Genomic DNA, 12,434 nt, shown 5'->3' with positions numbered 1-12,434 from the left:
GCCAACAGGATGCAGGCAACCAACGACATCTTTCTCATTTGACGTCAGTTATTTAAGAAAAATTATCAAAAGTGTATGCCAACAAAGCTGAAAACATTACTGGGAGTTCTAAAATACAGGAATATATCTGAAGCCTGTGATGGCTTTCTGTTGACTATCCAGAGACTTAAAGAGGAAGCTTTCCCTTGAATATCAAGCAACCGTCCTCAGCTCCTCCCGAGCATCCTGCACACAGCCCGCCTTCCAAAGCATCACTTCCCTGACCCTGCCTCTGTCAAACTAGCAACTACATCCCTAAAAAGTCAGTGGAGAATGACCCTTCTAGTTACATTTTTAATAATTGTACTCTTCTGCACACGTGCCCAAGCAATGGAACTTGACTCACTAAATCTAAAGGAGAAATCGTTTCCATCTAGATTTGGGAGTTCTGAAAAACATTTCATTTTCAGGGTTATCACTTTTTGAACTTCTGAAAGAAAACACATTCTCTACAGTCTACCTACATTTCCATCAGGACTGTCTCTGTGAGACTGTCAGTGTCTAGGGTAGGAGGACACTATGTGGCCAACAGACACACACACAGTTGGAATCTCTTGAAAATACTATAAATAGACAAAATCAGTTTTTTCTTATGTAGGTTTAGGCATGCTTTCTAATGCATATATTTCGATTGTTTCTTCCTCAGTTCATCTACCATATACTTACTGTCCTACCTCCTTTGAGTGCTCATCGCCGTGGTAAACGTGAGGTATGCAACAGTGAGCAAAACAGTCTCTAGCACTGCATAACTCATTGCACAGTGTCAGAATTGTCGTGACAAAAATCAAATACAGAATTGAACAGAATGCTGCCATCTGCATCTGTTTAATTTTGGCACTCCATGCCCTTCAGTGGCTACATAACATACTGTCCTGTGATGAAGACCAAGTCCTTTACATGGCCTGGGAACCCCAGCTGGTCTTTCTTTACAGTAGCTACTTTCTTTACAGTAGCTACTAAGAACTTTTTTCTCAAAAAGCACGATTAAGAATCAATTTTAGGGCCAGGCACAGTGGCTCATGCCTGTAATTCCAGCACTTTGGGAGGCTGAAGCAGGTGGATCACTCAAGGCCAGGAGTTCAAGACTATCCTGGCTAGCATGGTGGAACCCCATCTCCACTAAATATACAAAAATTAGCTGGGCATGGTGGTGTAATCCCAGCTACTCAGGAGACTAAGGCAGGGGAATCGCTTGAACCCGGGAGGTGGGGGTTGCAGTGAGCTGAGATCGCGCCACTGCACTCCAGCCTGGGTGACAGAGCAAGACTCCATAAAACAAAATAAAATAAAATATCAATTTTAGGAAAGTTTTAAGAACATATTCCACTGAAGAAGAGATCTATACAGTGGAAATCTTTAATTTCTTTCATTCCACATTCCACAGTTCTTTTGCATACATAGCAAATAGGATACCCTACATGGTTTTTCTAGAGAAATATGCAAAGATGTGTTTCAGATACGCAAATTAATTCCATTAGAAACCCTAAAATAGTGGTCCCTTTAGTTCTTAGAAAAGCATGGAAGTAAAACATAGACATGAATTCAACAAGATGGAAAAACTTCCTAAGGTTTAAATACAGCAAATGCAAATGTACATTTTGGGCTTAGGTTTGAATTTGTAAAAACTGGAAGATTCTAAAAATATTTCAGAAAAAAAAGTCATATCCTCATGCTAGTTGTCCAGCATACTTGATGCCAACCGTCATCTGATAATCATAGGTAGAATATATTTTAACATATATAGGCAGAGATATTATTATTTATATATTTTTTTCAGTTATGTGTGTTTCTGTAGGTCACTTAGATTTTCTTTTCTCAGGTTTTCTCAGGGTAAGATAAACACTTTCACAATCAACTCCCACATATACTGCAGCAGAACACTCTAGAAGTCTAGAATATGTTTTAACATATATAGGTAGAGATATTATTATTTATATATTTTTTCAGTTATGTGTGTTTCTCTAGGTCATTTAGAAAGATTTTCTTTTCTCAGGTTTTCTCAGGGTAAGATAAACACTTTCACAATCAACTCCCACATGTACTGCAGCAAAACACTCTAGAAATTCTACAGTTTGATCTCAAAACAATGCTACTTCCTCTTATTGTCCCAGAGTGGAATCTGAAAAAGAAAATACATTTTGTAACTTAATTCAGTATCACTATGGAAAAACAGCAGAGTGCAATTAAGACTCAGTGTATCAGGCCTTCCAATCTACATAATTCTAGCTTTCTATTTGCTTCTCATAATACTCAATACTTAGACATGCTACACTTTTATTTCTAATCTCCATTTGTTTAAATAACACAAAAGCTTCTTCAAATTTCAACTATTATTTATATAGAGTCCTTTGGAAGATTTATTCTTTTTAAGTTAGAAGTTTAGAAGAGAGGGTCTTGGGAACCTGAAGACCAACTTCACTTGCCTGAGCAGTGGGCCACACCAGGACAGAAGAGGTTACAATTCAAGCCATTTCCAGTCCATCCTTGAAAACGATTCAGTACGCATAGAATGCATAGGCTCAAAGCTAAGTCCATTTCAACCACTGAAATTACATATTCTACTCTTTGAACTAACGTAATCATTATGCAAGTCTACAATCATTTGATCCTAGAAAAAATTATGATTACAGGCATACGTTGGAGATACTACAGTTGAGTTCCAGACCACAGCAATAAAATTAATGTCAAAATAAAACAAGTCACATAAATTTTTTGGTTTCTCAGTGCACATAAAAGTTAGGTTTGCAAACACCGCATGTTCTCACACATAGGTGGGAACTGAACAATGAGAACACTTGGACACAGAAAGGGGAACATCACACACCGGGGCCTGTCGTGGGGTGGAGGGGATAGCATTAGAGATATATACCTAATGTAAATGACGAGTTAATGGGTGCAGCACACCAACATGGCACATGTATACATATATAACCTGCACGTTGTGCACATGTACCCTAGAACTTAAAGTATAATAAAAAAAGAAAAGTTAGCTTTGCATTATACTATTTTGTGCAGTAGCATTATGTCTAAAAGTATACAGACCTTAATTTAAAAATATTTTGTTGCTAAAAAATGCTAAAGATCACCTGATCTTTTAGTGAGTCCTAATCTTTTGCTTGTAGACAGCCTTGTCTCGATGTTGATGGCTCCTGACTGATCAGGGTAGTAGTAGATGAAAGTTCTGCTGGCTGTGGTAATTTGTTAAAATTAGACAACAATGAAATTTGCTACATCGATTGACTCTGCCTTTCATGAAAGATTTATCTGTGGCATGTAATGCTACTTGATAATATTTTACCTGCAGTGGAACTTCTTTCAAAATCGGAGTCAGTCCTCTCAAACCCTACTGCTGCTTTATCAACTAGGTTGATGTAATATTCTTTACTTTCATTTCAAAAATGTTCACGTTCAGTTTTCACCAGGAGTAGATTCCATCTCAAGAAACCACTTTCTTTCCTCATCCATAAGAAACGATGAGATTGCAGCAATTTAGTTACATCTTCAGGCTCCACTTCTGATTCTACTTCTCTTTCCATAGTCAACACATCTGTAGTTACTTCCTCCACTGAAGTCTTGAGAACCCCTCAAAGTCATCCATGAGGGTTGGAATCAACTAACTCCTGTTAATGCTGGTAATCTGACCTCCTCCTATGAATCATGAACGTTCTTAATGGCATCTAGAATGCTGAGTCCCTTCCAGAAGGACTTCAATTTACTTTACCCAGATCCATCAGAGGAATCACTGTCTATGGCAGCCATAATCTTACAAAATGTATTTTTGAAATAAGACTAGAAATTCGAAATTACTCCTTCAACCATGGGCTGAAGAAAGGATACTGTGTTAGCAGGCATTAAAAACATTAATCTATTTATATCTCCATCAGAGCTCTTGGGTGACCAGGTGCATTGTCAATGAGCACTAATTTTTCAATTTTAAATTCCAGGATACATACGCAGGACATGCAGGTTTGTTGCATAAACATGTGCCATGGTGGTTTGCTGCACCTATCAACCCATCACCTAGGTATTAAGCCCCATCATCAGCCTGATGAGAAAACTTAGGTCCAGAGAAGGGAAATAACTTGGTTCCGAGTCAATAAGAACTAAGAAAGTGTCCATTGGCCAAAGTTGCTGTCTTCATTTCCTTCTGAATTTCCTACTGCCTCCCTTCTCCTCAGTCTTCACTGTGGATTCATCTCTAAGCATTAGTACTTCCACAGTTCCATCCCCCAGCCTTCTCCCATCCTGACGTGATCCTCAAGCAGTAAGCATCATGCTAATGACTTCCATGATCTCATCTACATGGATGAATCTCAAATATTCCAGCTAAAGCTTCTTTCACCTTCACCAGACCTCTACCACCAATGACATATTGGAGGTCTCCTTCTGAACCCACCTCACTCCTCAATGTGCCCAGCGTACCCCATCCTAGTGGGTTCCTCCTCCCATATTTCCTACCTCAGCAAATTACTCCACTATTCTAGTCATTCTCCCAAAGCAAAGGTAATATATTGAATCACCTTCTACACACACACACGCACACACATGCACCAGTCTATTAACTACCAATGTTCCTCCTGCATCCCTCCAGAGTCCACCTTCTCATCTCAGCTTCACTATCACTTCTTGGACTCTGGCTCTTCTCTCCTCTAGCACATCTTGATGAGAGATATTCCTCTGTCTCCAGAGCATTCCAGTTGTATGCCCCATCCCTCCTCCAGCAGCCATAACAGTCAGCTGAATCCTTAGACCCAGTTAGCCCCATAGAAGAACTCATCAAAAGTAATGAAGCTGGTCTGAGAATTCTCCATAGTACCAGCTTCAGAGAACAGAAGCTTCAGGAGGAGAAAATGGCCCAACGCCACCATACCACTGAGCTGAATATTCAGAGGTGTGACTTCGGCTGATTACAGCCCTTTCCTGTGAGAGCTAATCTGCCCATTCCTCATGTTGCTTGATTGTAAATCATATGAGCCAATAATCCACGAGTATTTTTTTATTAATAGTATAACCAGTTAAATCTATACAAAATTCTGGAAATGTCACTATAGTTACAACTCACAAGTTTTAATGTTTAGTATTTGTATTATTGTAAACTTTTTTTGCCTCCCATATTTAAATCATTTTACTGGGGCCTAATAATTTAAGTGTCTATTTTGATGATTTTTGGCTAATGCACATCGTCATAGAGCCCAACCACACTCCAGACACTGACCATTTCCCTCCACCCAGACATGTTCATCATTTCCTGTCACTGCCGTCCCTCCCCGCCATCTCCACTGCCACTTGTTTTACGCAAGCTCTGATGAACTTTTAGGTCACTACAGTTTTGCCTTTTCCACAATTTTCTATCAATGGAATCACACAGTATATGCTGCTTAGTGTGACGCTTCTCAGACTTCTCATGTTGCGTGCCATCAGTAGCTCATTTGTTTTTACAGCTGAGTGTTTCTCCAAGTTACGACTATACTGTATTTTATCTACCCATTCTCCAGTTGACAGCCATTTGGGTCATTTCCAGTTTTGATTATAATAAATTATGCGGTGTGAATACATCCAGGTCTTAGTATGAATGTACGCATTCTCATGCGTAAAAGCCTAGAATCAGAATTGCTGAATCACAAGGTAAGTATGCATTTAACTATAAAATGAACTGCAAAAACTGCTTTCCAAAGTGGCGCCACCATTTCCCCACAAGCAATGTATGAGTTACAGTTGCTTCACATTCTTTCTCACACTTGGGACTGTACGTTTTGTGTTTTTAAGTTCTAGCTATTCTAGGGAGTACCTAGTGATTCTAATATTCATTTTCCTGAAAACTAGTAATACTGACCAACTTCTCACATTATTGGTAATTTACATAACTTCTTTTGTGAAATGTCTCTTGAAATCCTCTAATATTTTTTAAAAGCTTGTGTCTTTTTTGAGTTGTGACTTTGTTTTTTTAAATATATGTTCTTCATAATAGTCATTCTTCAGATATGTGTTGGGTAAGTACTCAAGAGTTGCCTTTTCATTTTCTTAAAGAAAAAATTTTAAATTACAGTAAAGTCTAATTCATCTATTTATTTCATGGTTCATTTGGCAGGAGCTGGGGGCTCAATCTAAGAAATTGTCTACTCAAGGTCACGAGAATTATCTTGTGTTGCCTTCTGAAAACTTCATGGCTCTTATATGTAGTCTATGATACACTTTGAGTTAAGAGTTGTGAATTATGTGAGATGTAGTCTAAGTAAGTTTTGCTTTTGTCCCCCTTTTTTTAAAATCATTCACATATTCAACAGCTTCAGACCAAGTCTTTGAAACGAATCTGCTTTCACCATTGAATTGCCTTGGAGCCCTTGTCAAAAATCAATTGAACATGTATGTGTGTGTCTATTTCCAACTCTATTTTCTAATATTGTAACATGTTCATGTAGGCAGAAAATCCTTTAGCCGATACCACACTGTCTTGGTTGCTGTAGCTTTATAATAAGCCTTGAAATCAAAAAGTATATAATTTCCAACTTTGTTTTTCTTTTTAAAGTATTTTTGGTTTTTCTAGGTCCTTTGATTCCATATAAATGTTGGTGCCCATCCCTTGACAATTGCTACAAAAACTTGCTGCACCTGGGGAAAATTACTACCTTAGCTACCATGTCTTACAATACATAAAATGATATATTTCTCCATTTGTTTAGGTCTTTAACTTCTCTCAACAAAATTTTGTAGTTTTCAGTGAATAAGATGTATACTTTTCACTCGTCTTTTCTTAAGTTTATTCAAAGGGATTTTATTTGTGCTTTTGTAAACAGACTTGCTTTGAAAACTGAGTTGTTCCTCATTTCAACATCCAATAGGTGTTTTCCTCACTGATATACAGAAAGGCAATGGCATTTTTTTTTGGCTGGGCCCGGTGGCTAACGCCTGTAATCCTAGCACTTTGGGAGGCCGACGCGGGCGGATCACGAGGTAAGGAGATCAAGACCATCCTGGCTAACACAGAGAAACCCCATCTGTACTAAAAATAAAAATAAAATATTAGCTGAGCGTGGTGGCCGGCCGCCTGTAGTCCCAGCTACTCCGGAGGCTGAGGCAGGAGAATAGCATAAACTTGGGAGGTGGAGCTTGCAGTGAGCGGACATTGTGCCACTGCACTCCAGCCTGGGCGACAGAAGGAGAGTCAGTCGCAAAAAGGAAAAAGAAAAAGGCAATGGCATTTTTAATCTCAACCTTATTTTTTGTAAAAACCTCGCTAAAGTCACTTCTTTTCTTTAGCTTTATTTCTGTAGATTTCTTTGGATTTTCTGCCTACATTAACATGTTAACTACAAAAAAAGTTAATTTTGCTCATTTCTGATCTGTATTCTCTTTGCTTTGTTTTCTGACCTTACAGAAATCCCAGTGCAATGTTGAAAGGGCATTCTGGCTTGTCCCTAATCTCAAGTACAATGTATTCAGTCTTTTACCATTAAGTGTGATGTTGCTTGTAAATTTTTCATATCTGTCTCTTATCAGGTTGAGGAAGTTGTCTTTTATTTCCAGTCTGCTAAGAGTTTTTGCTGTTTTGAGTCAAATTACAGGAAATGCTTTTTTTAACCCCAATTGAGAAATATCCTGCTTATTCTCCCTGATTGTTAATATGTAATATTATGATTTGTCAATGTTAATATGAAATATATGGATTTGTCAGCTATTAAATAATCTTGACATTCTTGAGAAAAAACCCAGTTGTTTGTAACTCATGTTTTGTATATTGTATCATTTTCTTTGAAAATATGTTAAGGATTTTTGCGTTTATGTTCATGGGGGACATTTCTTTCTATTCTTTTAATTCTTTGGCTTTGGTGTGAGAGTAATACTGGCCTTGTAAGATGAGTTGAGAAGGGTTATTTTGCCTCAATTTTATGCAACAGCTTTTATGGCTTTAGTATTTTCTTTTTCCTCCTAAAATATTTGATAGAATTAACCAGTGAAGCCAGCTGAGCCTGGACATTTCTATTTGTGAATATTTTAAATTATGAATTCAATTTCTTTCATTGATACGGGACAGTTCAGTTGTCTGTTTATCAAGTCAGTTTTGGTAAATGTGGTTTCTTTAAAAATATGACTATTTCATTTAAGTTGTCATGATATTTTCTTATTTTTCTTTTACTATCTATAGAAACTGGAAGAATGTCCACGCTTTTACTCCTGATATTGGAATTTCCTTTGGTTTAATCTGTTTTATTTACCTTCTTAGATGGAAATTTAGATATTTTATACTTTTCTTCCTTATAGCAATAAATATTCCTTAAAGCAATAAATGAACTCTCTAATACTATTTTAGCTACATCTCACAACTTTTGATATGCTGTACTTTGTTATTGAATTCAAAATATTTTCTAGTTTCCCTTTTGATTTCTTCTTTGGCCAGTAAATTTTTTGTATTTTTAGCAGAAACAGAGTTTCACCATGTTAGCCAGGACGGTCTCGATCTCTGAATCTCATTACCCACCCACCCCAGCCTCTCAAAGTGCTGAGATTACAGGCGTGAGCCACCACACCCAGCCTCGGTATATAGTTTATCTTGATGAATATTCATGTGCACTGGAAAAGAACATGTTTTTTTGTTGCTAGGTGGAGGATTCTAGCTGTGTTATTTAGATCACGTTGTTTGGTAGTGTTATTCAAGTCTCTGTTTATTGATTGTCTACTTTCATCAATTAGAAAGGAGTAGTGAAATTTCCCACTATAATTGGTCCTTTTTCCATTTCTTCGTTTAGTTTTGACAGTTTTGTTTATTTTGGACTCCATTATAACACACACATATATTTTTAAGTGTTACCTCTTCCTGCTAAATTAAATATCATTATAAAAATCTCTGTAGCAAAACTCCTTACCATCTATTTTTAATATAATTTTTCTTTGTTATACTTACCGTTTTCATATCTTTTTTCAGTATTTTTACTTTCAACCTATTTGCGCCTCTTTGTATTATTCACACTACATTTATTATAAATAGCATATAGTTGGATATGGTTGCTCTTTGTCCTGATAATCTGGCTTTATTTGAAGGTGACATGTGGAATATAACTAAGAGGTAATACTATTTCCTAATCCTGAACTAGTCTCATGGACACTAAAGCAATATTCCATTATGCACATATTAATTTCCTTTTCCTCAGTAATCATTTGCTTTATTTCCACTTATTAAATTTACCTATGCCCTCCACAATCTACAACTATTAAGCACAACAAAAGGATTAGTCCATAAGGCTAGTAGCAATATAAATCAAACCTATACTTTCCTTTTCATTCATTCCCAATGACTCCGGGAAAGATTGGATAAATATAAGCATATAGGATTATCTCATCTGCTAGGCAGACAGGAGCCTAAAGATGTTTAGATGAGAAAGGAAAAGTTCACAGTGATCATGCCCTTTGGAACTTAGCCAGTTATATTCAAAGGCATTGCCATTTTGTGTTGTTTAGCAATAGAAATTCTAGAAGCAATCTGGGACCCATTTTATGAGGTCAAGTGAAGAAACAGAAAATTTTTTAGGAGGGGCTTCAAGATGGCTGCATAGAGACATCTCACACCTCGTCCACAAAGAAGAACTTAAATATTGAGTAGATAATCAAACTTCGAATAGACAATCCAAGAGAGAACACTAGAATTCAAAGAGAGAAGTGACAGGAAACACCTAAATGAAGGAGAGGGATCAGGAGTCTACTCGACCAGGATTGGCTGGGAGCCTGGAGAGACTCCCCAAAGCAGGAAAGGGAAAAGAGATACTCAGTAATCCATATTCCCATCGGGTACTCCTGCAATCCTAGCCATGCTAAAGTTCCTCAGCCCTCGTGGGCCATGAAACTAACAGAGTGAGCTTCCTGAAGACTATGCAATGACATTGCTCCAGAGAGAGAGGTAACACTGGGTTTCACACCCCCAAACCCTAAGCAGCTACATACAGTACAGTGTCATTGAGAGCCTGGTCCATGATAAACTGCACCCTGCCATAGGGCTCAACAGCCCCTGCGTCTCCACATCCCTGGAGGCCCACTGATTTCCCCTGCCTACAACTAACACTGCAGTTTGCTGCTACTACTTGGGCTGAAGCATCATGTGCCACCAGACACAATCTTGTAGATTTCAGAAGTGGAAACACCATGTATTTTCACATTTCTGGACAAAGTCCCCCTGCCTGCAGCTGCCATCACTGTGCTGCCAGGGCTGAAGCACGAGTGATGTGCAGGCTGCTACCACCAGGGCAGAAACACAAGCCAAGTGTGGGCTGATGCCACTGGGACTAAATCACAAGCAAAGCACCTGTTCCTCCTCAGCCTGCATATGGCTACCACTGAAACCAACCCCACCCTCACAAGTAGTAGGGACATTATGCAAATGTTGCTGCCCCTAACCCAAGCATTTCTTCAGAGACCTGGGGATAATCCCACCTCCTGCCTCACATAGCCAGCACCAGTATGCCCCATCGCGGGGTGGGGAGGGGGGGGGAGGCGGGGAGGCAAGAGGATAATTCCACCTAGCCCAGTTTCAACCCCTACTCATGTAGAGCATGCAGTACAGGGTCCTTGGTATCGCCCACCCCAGTCCAACACCATTGGCACCTAGGCACTCCTCCCCGGGGCCCAGGGGCCAATTCACCCTGTCACCACTACTACAGATAGTATTACATGCACATGCCACCTATTGGCCTGGAGACTGCCCTACCTTAGCCCATTGGAGCTACCAGCAATACTAGCATGTACTTCTCTAGACCCAGATGGTTGCTACTGCCACTGCCCCTACCACACCTTTTGCCCGCCCAGTAGTCCAAGAACCCACCCACCTCAACCACCACTACTCCTCCTGGCACCTAAGCAAGCCACTTGTAGGCTCAAAAATGGACCCATCTGGACGCACTAATGCCAGTGCACACCACACTGTGTACACTGGCCCAGCACAAGCATGCTCAGCTCACTGCTACAACAATGGCTCAAATGGCTGGCTCACATGGCATTTCAGTCCTCAGCAAAACTTCACCACAATCTCCACTAATAACTTCACAGTTTTCCACAATGGCTGAAATAATCTACACTCGCTCCTAGTGTATAAGTGTTCCTTTTTCTCCACAACCTTGCCAGCATCTGTTACTTTTTGACTTTTTAATAACAGCCATTCTGGTTGGTGTTAGATGGTCTCTCACTGTGGCTTTGATTTGTATTTATCTAATGATCAGTGATGTTGAGCTTTTTTTCTTATGATTGTTCGCTACATGTATGTCTTCTTTTGACTAGTGAATGTTCCTGCCCTTTGCCCATTTTTTTGAGAATACTTAAATACAAAAGAATCTGAAAAAGATTAAAGATATGAATAAAAATTTTTTAAAAGAATAAAAAAATTCTGGAACTGAAGAGTGCATTGAATGAAATACAAAACACATTTTAAAGCTTCATCAATAGGCTAGATGAAGCAGAAGAAAAAAACGAAGAACTTGAAGACAGATCTTCTGAAATAACCTGGTCAAACTTTACAAGGCAAAAGAGATAGGGGGAGCTATTTTTAACATTCTCAAGGAAAAGAAATTTCCAACAAAAATTTCATATCCCACCAAATGAAGCTTCACAAGCAAAGGAGAAATAAAACTTTTTCCAGACAGACAATAACTGAGGGAATTTGCTACTTAGACCAGCCTTACAAGAGATCCTTAAGAGAGTTCTCACATGGACATGAAAGAACAATACCTGCCACCATAAAAACACCCTTAGATACATAGCCCATAGACCCTACAAAGCAACTATACAGTGGAAACTCAAAGAAATCAATTAACAATCTCACAGTACCATCAAAACATCACCTACCAATGTGTCCGGAATTGGTGGGTTCTTGGTCTCCCGGACTTCAAGAACACGCTGCAGACCCTCACAGTGAGTGTTACAGTTCTTAAAGATGGTGGGTCCGGAGTTTGCTCCTTCTGATGTTCAAATATATCCCAAATTTTTTCCTTCTGGTGGGTTCCTGGTCTCGCGGGCTTCAGGAATAAGCTGCAAACCTTCACAGTGAGTGTTACGGCTCATAAAGGTAGCCAGAACCCAATCAACGAAAAGCAACAAATATTATTGGGAAGAGCAAAAAAAAAACAAACCCTCCACACCACACAAACCCACCGCAGCCGGTTGCCACACACAGCTGGGGCAGCCTGCTTTTATTCCCTCATCTGACACCACCCACATCCTGCTGATTGGTCCATTTTACAGAGAGCTGATTGGCCTATTTTACAGAGAGCTGATTGGTCCGTTTTGACAGGGTGCTGATTGGTGTATTTACAAACCTTGAGCTAGACCCAGAGTGCTGATTGGTGCATTTACAATCCTTTAGCTAGACATAAATGTTCTCCAAGTCCCCACCTCACTCAGAAGCCTACTTGGCTTCA

General features: G+C 39.2%; 1 long non-coding RNA gene across 2 annotated transcripts in view; it reads right to left on the bottom strand.

The window, feature by feature from the left end:
- The window catches only part of LOC115931441 (uncharacterized), a 110,914-nt gene extending 98,692 nt beyond the window's left edge, over positions 1–12,222 (bottom strand). For both annotated transcript variants that reach the window (XR_004067936.3, XR_010131304.1), the window contains exon 1: positions 11,863–12,222. This is a non-coding gene — a long non-coding RNA (uncharacterized lncRNA). The remainder of the gene's footprint in view (positions 1–11,862) is intronic.
- Between the last annotated feature and the right edge of the window lie 212 nt (positions 12,223–12,434).

This window comes from Gorilla gorilla, chromosome 17, assembly GCF_029281585.2.
Source record: "Gorilla gorilla gorilla isolate KB3781 chromosome 17, NHGRI_mGorGor1-v2.1_pri, whole genome shotgun sequence".
Taxonomy (NCBI): Eukaryota; Metazoa; Chordata; class Mammalia; order Primates; family Hominidae; genus Gorilla; species Gorilla gorilla.
The sequence above is the reverse complement of the archived record's forward strand: the minus strand, read 5'-3'. Positions and strand labels throughout refer to the sequence as shown.